Raw genomic sequence first — 10,876 nt, 5'->3', positions numbered from 1 at the left:
AGTTTTCATTTGTTTGTTTAGGGTTCCGACTTGTCTGACTGACTTTTCCGACTTGGCTTAATCTATCATCTATTGTTTTTTCAGAGATGGCAAAGACAAATGCTCAAGAGTCTTATCAGAGAGTCCAGGAGGCTAAAGCAAGGTCTCGCGCCAGGACTGGTGATGCTAAGGCGGTTATCTCTCCTCCTCCTCCTCCTCGGAACGTTGGGACTCCTTCCCAGCCCATTGTGATTTCTTCTTCGGTTTCCTCTCAGCCGCCCCCTCCGCTCGACTTTCTCCTGAGCCAGAGAAGAAGAAGCGCAAGACCTTAGAGTCTGGCTCTTCTGGTGAGGTTAAGGCAGATGCTCTTGCATTCGTCCGAAAGAACATCTACCCCATGTTCGCATAATCATGGATGATGTTTCTGTTTGGAGCCACCTTACCACTCTGGTTGAGGAGAGCCTTAAGGCGGCGGGTGTTTGCGGTAAACTCTTAGACATTTTTGAGAAGGTTCCCCTCAGCTCTTTGAGAATGACCTCGAAGGTCGAAGAGCTGGAAGGGAGGCTTCGTATGTTTCAAGAGCATGAGAAGGAGTTGAAGGAGGAAGTTGCCAAGTTGAAGGGGGAGAGAGATAACCTCCGGGAAAAGGAGAGGAAGTTGCAAGCTCGATGCAACATGGAGATGGATTTGAGGAAGACAGTGCAGGCTAGCTATCAAAGTTTATTTGAAGATCTTGTGTCTGTGAAGAATGATCTGCTGAATTCTCGGAAGGCATATACTGAGTTGGAGGACTCTATTGCTGATGGTGCCGAGGAGGCTTGGAGGATCTTTAAGGAGCAAGTCGGAGTTATTGCTCCCGACTTGGATCTTTCTCCTTTAGATCCTGACAAAGTCGTCATCGATGGTCCAATTGTGGATCCTCCTGCCCCCGTGATCGTTTTCGAGTCAGAATTGAAGACCCGGGGGCAGAGGATTATTGAGTCCCCTCCTCGTTCTAAGGATGCTCCGAGCTCTTCTGTTATTCCTCCGACTTCCTCTTCATCTCCTGTGGATGCCTCTCTTTCCAGTCCTGGTGGCGCTCCTCCTGACTCTGGTGGTGGTGATCCGTCTACTCCTCTGCAGAAATAATTTTATGTGGCTATGTGGGGGCTCGGCCTGTGGGTCCCCCTGTTTTTAAACTCTTTATATTTGTTTGTTGGTGGTATTTGTTGAACAATTTCTTTTGGCCTTTCAAGGCCGTAAACAAAATATTTAAAAATACCCTTTTTTAATAAGGGTTTTAAATTAAATACCCTTTTTTGGATAAGGGTTTAAGTTACTTTATGCGTGTATGCTTTTCTGATTTTGATTTTTTGAAGTCCCCTTGATCTTTTTCTGAAAACCTTTCCCTTTGGCATGTCTGTTTTTCTGAGCCTTTTTGTTTAAGGACTTTAGGGCAGCCTTTAAACTTTTTCCTAGGTTTTTCAATCTCTTTTTTGTTATTCCTTATACTCAACTTTGCTTTATTGAGTTCTTATGACTTAGGTTATTTTTGCGATGCGTTTTTCTTCTACTCGGTTCTTCACTCCGATTTACGGGTCGAAGTGTTTCCGAGCTTCATGTTGTTTTATCCTGACGACCATCTAGATCGGTTCATGGGATTTTCACATTTTGTCGAGCTTAAGTCGGCGCGTTTCGTAGAAAGATTTAGAAAATAGAAAGGAGTTTATAAGAGATATTGTAAATGAAAAAAGATCTTTATTGATTGGGGAGGTACCTTCTTGCTACTAAGGGTTTTTAATAGCCTATTTTCCCTTAGCCTCTACTATGATGCCTCGTTAAAAACCCACCTCCAGAAAAAACCCTTTGATATTAGGAAAAAATCATGAAGTTGGGAAAAGAGTACATCAGGGAGTAGAGTTCGCTTTTAGCTGTAGTACATTTTCATATTACAAGCATGCCACGACCTTGGGAACTCAGTGCCATTCAGGTCGGTCACTCTGTAATAACCTTTTCCTAAGACCTCCTTGACTTTGTATGGTCCCTTCCAGTTTGCGGCGAGCTTTCCTTCTCCTGATTTGTTGACTCCAATGTCGTTTCTGATCAAGACCAAGTCACTTGGGGTGAATGCTCTTCGAATGACTTTTTTGTTGTATCTTGTAGTCATCCTTTGCTTCAACGCTGTTTCTCTTATCTGGGCTTCTTCTCGGACTTCTGGGAGTAAGTCGAGCTCCTCTTTGTGCCCCTGTATATTTCCGATCTCGTCGTGGAGAATTAACCTTGGGCTTTGTTCATTGATTTCTATTGGTATCATGGCTTCCACGCCATAAACTAGTCGGAAGGGTGTTTCTCTAGTGGCGGATTGGGGCGTTGTCCTGTAAGCCCATAGCACTTGTGGGAGCTCTTCAGCCCAGGCTCCTTTTGCTTCTTATAACCTTTTCTTTAGCCCTGCCAGTATGACTTTGTTGGCTGCCTCGGCTTGCCCATTGGCTTGCGGGTGCTCCACCGAGGTGAACTGATGCTTGATTTTCATACTGGCTACTAAGCTTCTAAAGGTAGAGTCGGTGAACTGGGTTCCATTATCTGTAGTAATGGAATGAGGTATCCCATACCTTGTGATGATATTTTTGTAGAGGAACCTCCGACTTCGTTGTGCGGTGATGGTGGCCAATGGTTCTGCTTCTATCCACTTTGTGAAGTAATTTATTCCCACGATCAGGTATCTGACTTGTCCTGGTGCTTGGAGAAAAGGACCTAACAAATCCATTCCCCATTTTGCAAAGGGCCATGGAGAAGTGATACTGATGAGCTCTTCTGGTGGAGCCACGTGGAAATTTGCATGCATCTGACATGGTTAACACTTTTTCACAAATTCTGTGGCATCTTTCTGCAAGGTCGGCCAGTAGAATCCAGCTCGGATTACTTTCTTGGCTAGTGACCTTGCTCCGAGATGGTTTCCGCAGATCCCACTATGTACTTCCTCTAATACCTCGGCAGTTCTTGAGGTCGGTACACACTTTAATAATGGCGTTGATATCCCCCTTCTATAGAGAATATTTCTCACCAAGGTGTAGTGTTGTGCTTCCCTTCGGATCTTTTTTGCCTCTTTCTCCTCTTTAGGGAGGATGTCAAATTTCATGTATTCGACCAAGGGGTTCATCCATCCGAGGTTTAAACCGACTACCTTAAGTACTTCTTGTTTGTCTTCTGTTTTTACTACTGAGGGTTCCTGGAGGGTTTCTTGGATCAGGCTTCTGTTGTTCCCTCCTGGTTTGGTACTTGTTAACTTGGATAGGACGTCCGCTCTGCTGTTTAGATCCCGAGTTATGTGTTTGACCTCGGTTTCTGCAAAGCGCCCAAGGTGCTCCAGAGTTTTCTCCAAGTACCTCTTCATATTTGGGTCATTTGCCTGATACTCTCCACTTATCTGGGAGGTCACCACTTGTGAGTCGCTGTATATCATCACCTTTGTAGCACTGACTTCTTCTGCCAACTTCAATCCAGCAATCAAGGCTTCATATTCTGCCTGATTATTTGAAGCTGGAAATTCAAATTTTAGGGAAACCTCTATCTAGGTTCCTCTTTCATCTACCAATATTATGCCTGCGCCGCTTCCTGTTTTATTGGAGGATCCATCTACATAGAGTTCCCATGTAGTTGGTTTTTCCTCCTGATCCCCTGCGTATTCTGCAACGAAGTCGGCGAGGCATTGGGCTTTGATCGCTGTCCGAGTTTCATATCTCAAGTCGAACTCGGAGAGCTCTATTGCCCATTGAACCATTCTCCCTGCAACATCCGTCTTTTGGAGGATTTTCTTCATGGGTTGGTTCGTACGGACTCTTATTGTGTGAGCCTGAAAGTAAGGTCGTAGCCTTCATGAGGCTATTACTAAGGAGTAGGCAAACTTCTCTAGTTTGTGGTACCTTAGCTCAGGGCCTTGTAGAACTTTACTGATGAAATAAACTGGATGTTGTCTGACCTCATCTTCTCTTATCAGGGCTGATGAAACAGCCTTGTCCGCTACGGATAAGTACAGGACGAGGTCTTTTCCAGATACTGGTCGGGTCAGAATAGGAGGTTGGCTTAAAAACTTTTTGAACTCCTGGAATGCCTCCTCGCATTCAGGAGTCCATTCAAACTGACATCCCTTTCTCAATAAGGAGAACAGTGGAAGGGATTTTAGTGCCGATCCTGCCAAAAATCTGGAGAGGGCTGCAAGTTGGCCATTCAGCTGCTGGACTTCCCTCAAACAAGTCGGGCTTTTCATCTCTAGGATGGCTTTACACTTATCGGGATTGGCTTCGATCCCTCTTTGTGTTAGCACAAATCCTAGAAATTTTTGTTAGCATAAATCCTAGAAATTTTCCTGCCTCCGCCGCGAAGGCGCACTTTGCGGGATTTAGTCTCATCCCGTGCAGCCTTATGGTGTCAAAGACTTGTGAGAGGTCGGACAAGAGGTCGACTTCTTTCTTGGTCTTTACCAGCATGTCGTCGACGTATACTTCCATTAGATTCCCAAGGTGAGAAGAAAACACTTTATTCATCAACCTTTGATATGTGGCTCCTGCATTCTTCAATCCGAATGGCATGACCACGTAGCAGAAATCAGCTTTGGGTGTGATGAATGATGTCTTCTCCTGGTCTGGCTCATACATTGGGATTTGATTATATCCCGAGTAGGCATCCATGAATGATAAGTATTGATACCCCGAGCTGGAGTCCACTAGGGTATCAATACTTGGCAGCGGATAAGGGTCCTTGGGACATGCTTTATTTAAGTCGGTATAGTCGACACACATTCTCCATTTGCCATTCTATTTTTTGACTAGCACTACATTGGCTAGCCATGTTGGGTATTTGACTTCTCTGATGAAGCCAGCTTCCAGGAGCGCCTGTACTTGTTCTTCTACTACTAGGGCTCGTTCCGGGCCGAGCTTGCGTCTTATTTGTTGTACAGGTCGGGATCCCGGGTAAATCGAGAGCTTGTGGGACATGAGCTCGGGGTCTATCCCAGGCATGTCGGAGGCCTTCCAGGCGAAGAGATCGGAGTTATCTCTTAGGAGCTTAGTCAACCCTTGTTTTAGGGTTTCCCCTAGGTTGGCTCCTATGTGAGTATTTTTTCCTTCCTCTTTGCCGATCTGTATCTCCTACGTTTTTCCTCCCGGTTGTGATCGCAGCTCTTCTCTGGCCCTTGCACCTCCGAGCTCTATTGTGTGAACTTCTCTGCCCTTTCCTCTCAGATTTAGGCTTTCATTGTAGCATTTACTTGCCAACTTTTGATCTTCCCTTTTGGTCTCCCCTTACCGTTGCTATCCCCGCTGAGGTCGGGAATTTCATGCAGAGGTGGGGAGTGGATACCACTGCTCCGAGCCGATTAAGGGTACCTCTGCCGATTAAAGCATTATACGCTGACCCCACGTCAATGACTATGAAGTCTATACTCAGAGTCTTTGATTTTTCCCCCTTTCCAAAAGTGGTGTGGAGGGGCAAAAATCCCAGTGGTTTTATTGGAGTGTCCCCTAATCCGTATAGGGTGTCGGGGTAGGCTCTTAATTCTTTCTCATCCAACCCTAGTTTGTCAAAAGCGGGCTTAAAAAGGATGTCCGCCGAGCTTCCTTGGTCCACTAGGGTTCTGTGGAGATGGGCATTCGCCAGGATCATAGTTATTACCACTGGATCATCGTGTCCAGGGATTATTCCTTGCCCATCTTCTTTTGTGAATGAAATGGTAGGAAGGTCGGGTGACTCTTCCCCGACCTGATAGACTCTTTTGAGATGTCTTTTGCGAGAGGATTTGGTAAGTCCCCCTCCCGCGAACCCTCCTGAGATCATATGGATATGTCTCTCTGGAGTCTGCGGCGGTGGGTCTCTCTTTCAGTGTTACAAATCTCTCTGTATACATCCACTATAGAAACTTTCAGAGGAGTATAAGAGTGGTATTTTCTTGGTCTTTCGAGACTGAGTTCTTCCTTTTTCTTGGTTTCCCTTTCCCTCTCTTTTGTTGAGGGAGGGAGCCCAGGGCGCCAACTCAGGTCTCTCAACTTAGCGTTTTCCTCCATATTAATGTACTTTTCAGCTCTTTCCTGTACATCACTTAGAGAAACGGGGTGTCTTTTAGATATGGATTGTGAGAAGGGGCCTTCTCTGAGTCCATTGACTAACCCCATTATGACTGCCTCTGTGGGCAGGTCTTGAATCTATAAACATGCTTTGTTGAACCTTTCCATATAGGCTCGTAAGGATTCTCCGACCTCCTGTTTTATTCCCAGGAGGCTCGGTGCATGTTTCACTTTGTCCTTCTGGATTGAGAACCTCATTAAAAACTTCCTTGAGAGGTCTTCAAAACTAGTAACCAACCTCGGGGGAGGCTATCGAACCACTTCATCGCCGCTTTCAATAGGGTGGTCGGGAAAGCTTTGCATCGCGTAGCGTCGGAAGCATCAGCTAGGTACATCCGACTTTTAAAATTGCTCAAGTGATGCTTTGGATCCGTGGTTCCGTCATAGAGGTCCATATCGGGGCTTTTGAAGTTTCTCGGAACTTTTGCCCTCATTATGTCCTCGCTGAAAGGATCCTCCCCTCCTAAGGGCGGCTCTTCTCGTTCGTCGCGGGAGTTGTGACCTTTGAGGGAGGATTCTAACTTTAAGAGTTTTCTCTCTAACTCTTTTCGTCGTTCCATCTCCTCTTATTTATTTATATACTATGATATATTTATTAAAGTCCATTAATACTCTTCTTTTATATTAGTCTTTGATTTTCATCTAATAGCATCTAATAGCCTATATAAGTGTGGTTCATTTAATAAATACATAATTATTGAGCTCGTTTTAGACATACCTTCATGTGTGATAATCTAGAATTTAATAACAAGGTTAGAATCTGTTACGGTGGGTAATCGGAGATTGATGGGCTGGATGGCGTTGATTGGCCCAAATGTGTGAAGGAGGAGGATTCCGAATGGATATGCAACTCGGGAGGCTCCGTCCGACTTGTTTGTACGAAGAGATGGGGATGGTACCTGCAAAGACACTCCGATGCCTAAGTTAGCAAGGGTGTGAGCAGGTCTAGAGAGTATTGGACTTAGAGATACCTGAGGGGTGTCAGTGTATTTATAGTGGTGAACCAATAACCACCGTTGGAGTAGTGCCATATTTTTAGGGTGTTAACCGTCCCATTATCTTAGGGAGGTTAAGATATGGCTCGTGGAAGTGGTTAGAGAGATTCTAGGGGCAGTTACTCATTTGAATGAGTGTTTATCCGCCAGCTAATCTCGTGCCCGACTTCTTTAGAACAGGTCATGGTGAGTACCAACTTCATAGGATGAAGATTGGTAGTGGTGAGGCCCAACCCTTTGGATTAGGTCTTTTGCTTGATCCTGGGCCTTTGTTATTGGGCCAGAGTATGAACAGGTATTATAACTAAAAGTAAGCATGCATATCAATCCATCGACCAAATTATAGAAATCCATCCAATATAATTTGATGAATTTAACAAGTCTCACAAATCTAAGACTTTTCAAGACCCATAGTATAATGACTAAATTTTTAGTATCTCATTATCATACTAAAAGCCAAGATGTCACTAATTTATTTTTCTTATAAATGCTAAACTCTATATTAAATATAGTTTATGAGCCTGTTATGCTGTTAGAATCGTAATCGCTTTTTGGAGTAATTTTGTTTTGAAAACATATAATAAGCGACACCGATTATACATAAGGAAATAATAAATTCACAAAGCAGAGACACAAATGTAAACTACAAAATAGTCATACAAGTCACACATATATCAAGTGTACGTTATCAGCTATATCAGTTTTCAAACCCATTTAGAGTACCCTTATTTTAACTACATAATAGATATACACATATATAAACATTAGACATTTCAAGGCCTGTCTCATTCAAAAAGCCCCTTGTAAAATTTGCAAATTTAAAAATAATTAGCCAATAAATAAATTTTATTTAAAAAAATAAAAAATTAAATTTTATAGTTTAAAAAGGAAGAAATAATTAAAATATAAAATTTGACACTAATTTTAAAGAATTCGGTCCAAAATTTGGAAAAAACGGGCCAAACTGTAAAACCCGAGAGATTATTAAATAATTAGTGAATAATTAGTCAATAAATTAATTTTTAATAAAGAAAATTAGAAATATGAATTTTATATTAAAATATGGTAGAGCTAATTAAAACGAGAATTTTAACACCAATTTTAAAAAAATTGGTCCAAAATTGAATCGAACGGACCGAACCGATTGAACTGGACCCAAAATGGGCCAAAGCCCAACAAGTCAGCCCAACACAACTTAAGAAGAAGCATTCTTCTTCCCCTCATTCAGCATAAACACGCTGAAGCATTGAAAGGTGAGGGAGAAGAGAGACGAACCCTTGTTCCCAAATCAAACTTCCATAACTTCTCACTCCGAGTTTCGATCGCCGCACTGTTTATGGTCACGCGTCTAGCGTGTCGAGCTCTACGAATCCATCAGAATAATTTCATAGGTAAGCCACTCGATCACTCCCAGTCTCTCCTTCTCCCAGTTTTACATAAATGATGTAAGTGGTGTAGAATTTTTGCCTCTTTGATGTATTAGGATCCGATTAGCTTGAGAAAAATATTCACTCTTGATTATATGACGCTTGGGTAAGGTGAGGATACTAGAACCCTAACTAATCTCTTGAATTGGTGTATTAGGTATTGAATTTGGGCATATATGTGTGACATATGTGAAATTAGGTGTATATATGTATATGTTGGAGCTTGAATTGTGAGTCTTGGATCTTAGTGGAGGTTGGGTGCTTGTGCTTTGGTGATTTTGGGATTGAGGGGTTGTGTTGGCTTTGGTGAATTGCCTTAGATAATACGTGAAAACTTAGGTTAGAAGACCTTAGGATATGTTGGAACAATTAAGTATGTTGAATGTTTAGTATTTGTGATATTGATTGATGGTATAAGTTGAGTGTGTGTTGGAGATCATGGTTATGGTGGAAAAAATAGTGCTATATGGTGTTGGAATATATATATGGTGCTATATATATGATGGAATATTGTTAATTTTGTTGATGGAAGTAAAAAACTTAGGGTGTGAAATTGGATAATATTGAAGCATGATTGATTGTGATATGATGAGTGGGTAGTAGTGCTATATTGGTATGCTATGACATGTTATTGTGATGAATATAGGTTTAAAAATGTGGGTTTGAGTTTGGTTCCAAAGAAGATTGAGGTTTGAAGTCTTTTGTGTAAAATCGTTTTTTGGCTGACATTCGGCGAGCCATAACTAGGCTTCCGAACCCCAAAATTATTTCAAACTTGTTTCAAATAAAAATTGTGTTCGTGAGGTTTACGCTTTTTGAAGAACAGAAGAAAAATGATTTAAAACGAAAAAGTTATGCACGTCAGAAGTTCGGAGTGCAAATTGAAAATTTTGCAGCATTTAGCATTTTAGCTCAAAAACAGGATTTTAAAAGCGCAAAACGTACTAACGAAGCTACTAGTTTAAGGCACAAGAAACAGATAAGATATAACAAAAGATAAGTATATAATATCATAGGAAACTAGTCACGTCTCGCGGAGTTTAAGCCGGCTAGCCATATACAGGTCTACAGAACCAGACAGTGAAAACATCTTATACAAGTTTTGTTCTCTCATATACATGCCTCTAGGAAAAACAGAATACAAAAAGAGAGATGTATAAACAAAATAAACCAAAAAGACTCCAAAAGATTCTAAGATCCTCAGCTTCTGTCACCATCCAAAGCAACTCACCGAGCTGGGTTGCAACCTGCATCTGAAAAATACAACAAAAATATGGTATGAGAACCGGAGGTTCTCAGTATGGTAACAATACCCAGTGATGTAGGATATAAGACCCCGAGACGCCAAATGCAATCCTAAGCTCCATATCCATCACAAGATTTCAAACTTAAGCATTCTAAAATAGATAAACATAATATACCAACATTAACTTAAATAAACCAGGTTATCTATCTTAGGGGATTTCTACTCTAACCAAACACCGCTGTCCCACAGTCTTCACCAACCGATCCTCCATGCGATCCCATCGCCACCGCCTTCCGAACCTCCTCCATCCCAGTAGAAAACACAGGTAATATACAATGCAAGTAAAGCACAAGTAGAAGCATATAAGGCAAATATTCAGATAGCAAGTAAGCATGTTATTCAATTAGGCAAGCCATTACAAGTAAACAAAGCATACAAACAGATAGAAAATGCATATGATGAATGCCTGCCCTACTGGCTGTGATATCACATTGTCGGTTCAACTACCAACCCGATACATCTCCATGGAAACGTCGCCCTTCGGAATTCTCGTATGGGAACCCCCGAGATATAGTGCTCGGATCACTGTCCAGGTACTGGTGCCTGCACGCTCTATAGTTCCGAAGGGATGCGAGCGGGATACTCTTACCTCAGACCTCACATCTCAACGTAAGCGAAATTAACTACCATCCTTACGCCACTGCTGCTACCTCGACAGGCGGGATTAACCACTGTCCCTGCCGAGCGCATAGTGTCCCACAATATCAGTAAAAACATTATTTCAGTGGTTTTCAAAAAGTATATTCAATATACAGAGATCCATCATCTCAATCCGAGTCCCCGACTCATCTCAACCACTGTCCATTCATAACTCAGTTTCTAAATATCAAAAGTTCATCATTCCTCATCTCATATATCAAGCGTCCTTCACCTAACATCAAACCATTTTCAGCACGCCAGAAACCTAGGCCTCCGTTTTCTAATTTATCATAAAATCATATACTCGAATCCTTAAGTTATATCCCATGTTCTAATACTCAAACTAGGCCCAAAAGTCTTAAAATGGTGCTATAGAAGCTTACAATCTTGTCGGAAAAGTAGAATAGTTGAAAACAAGTAAATTTGAGAAAC

The sequence above is a fragment of the Arachis duranensis genome, chromosome 7 (assembly GCF_000817695.3).
Source record: "Arachis duranensis cultivar V14167 chromosome 7, aradu.V14167.gnm2.J7QH, whole genome shotgun sequence".
Classification (NCBI taxonomy): domain Eukaryota; kingdom Viridiplantae; phylum Streptophyta; class Magnoliopsida; order Fabales; family Fabaceae; genus Arachis; species Arachis duranensis.
Note: the sequence above shows the minus strand (reverse complement) of the source record.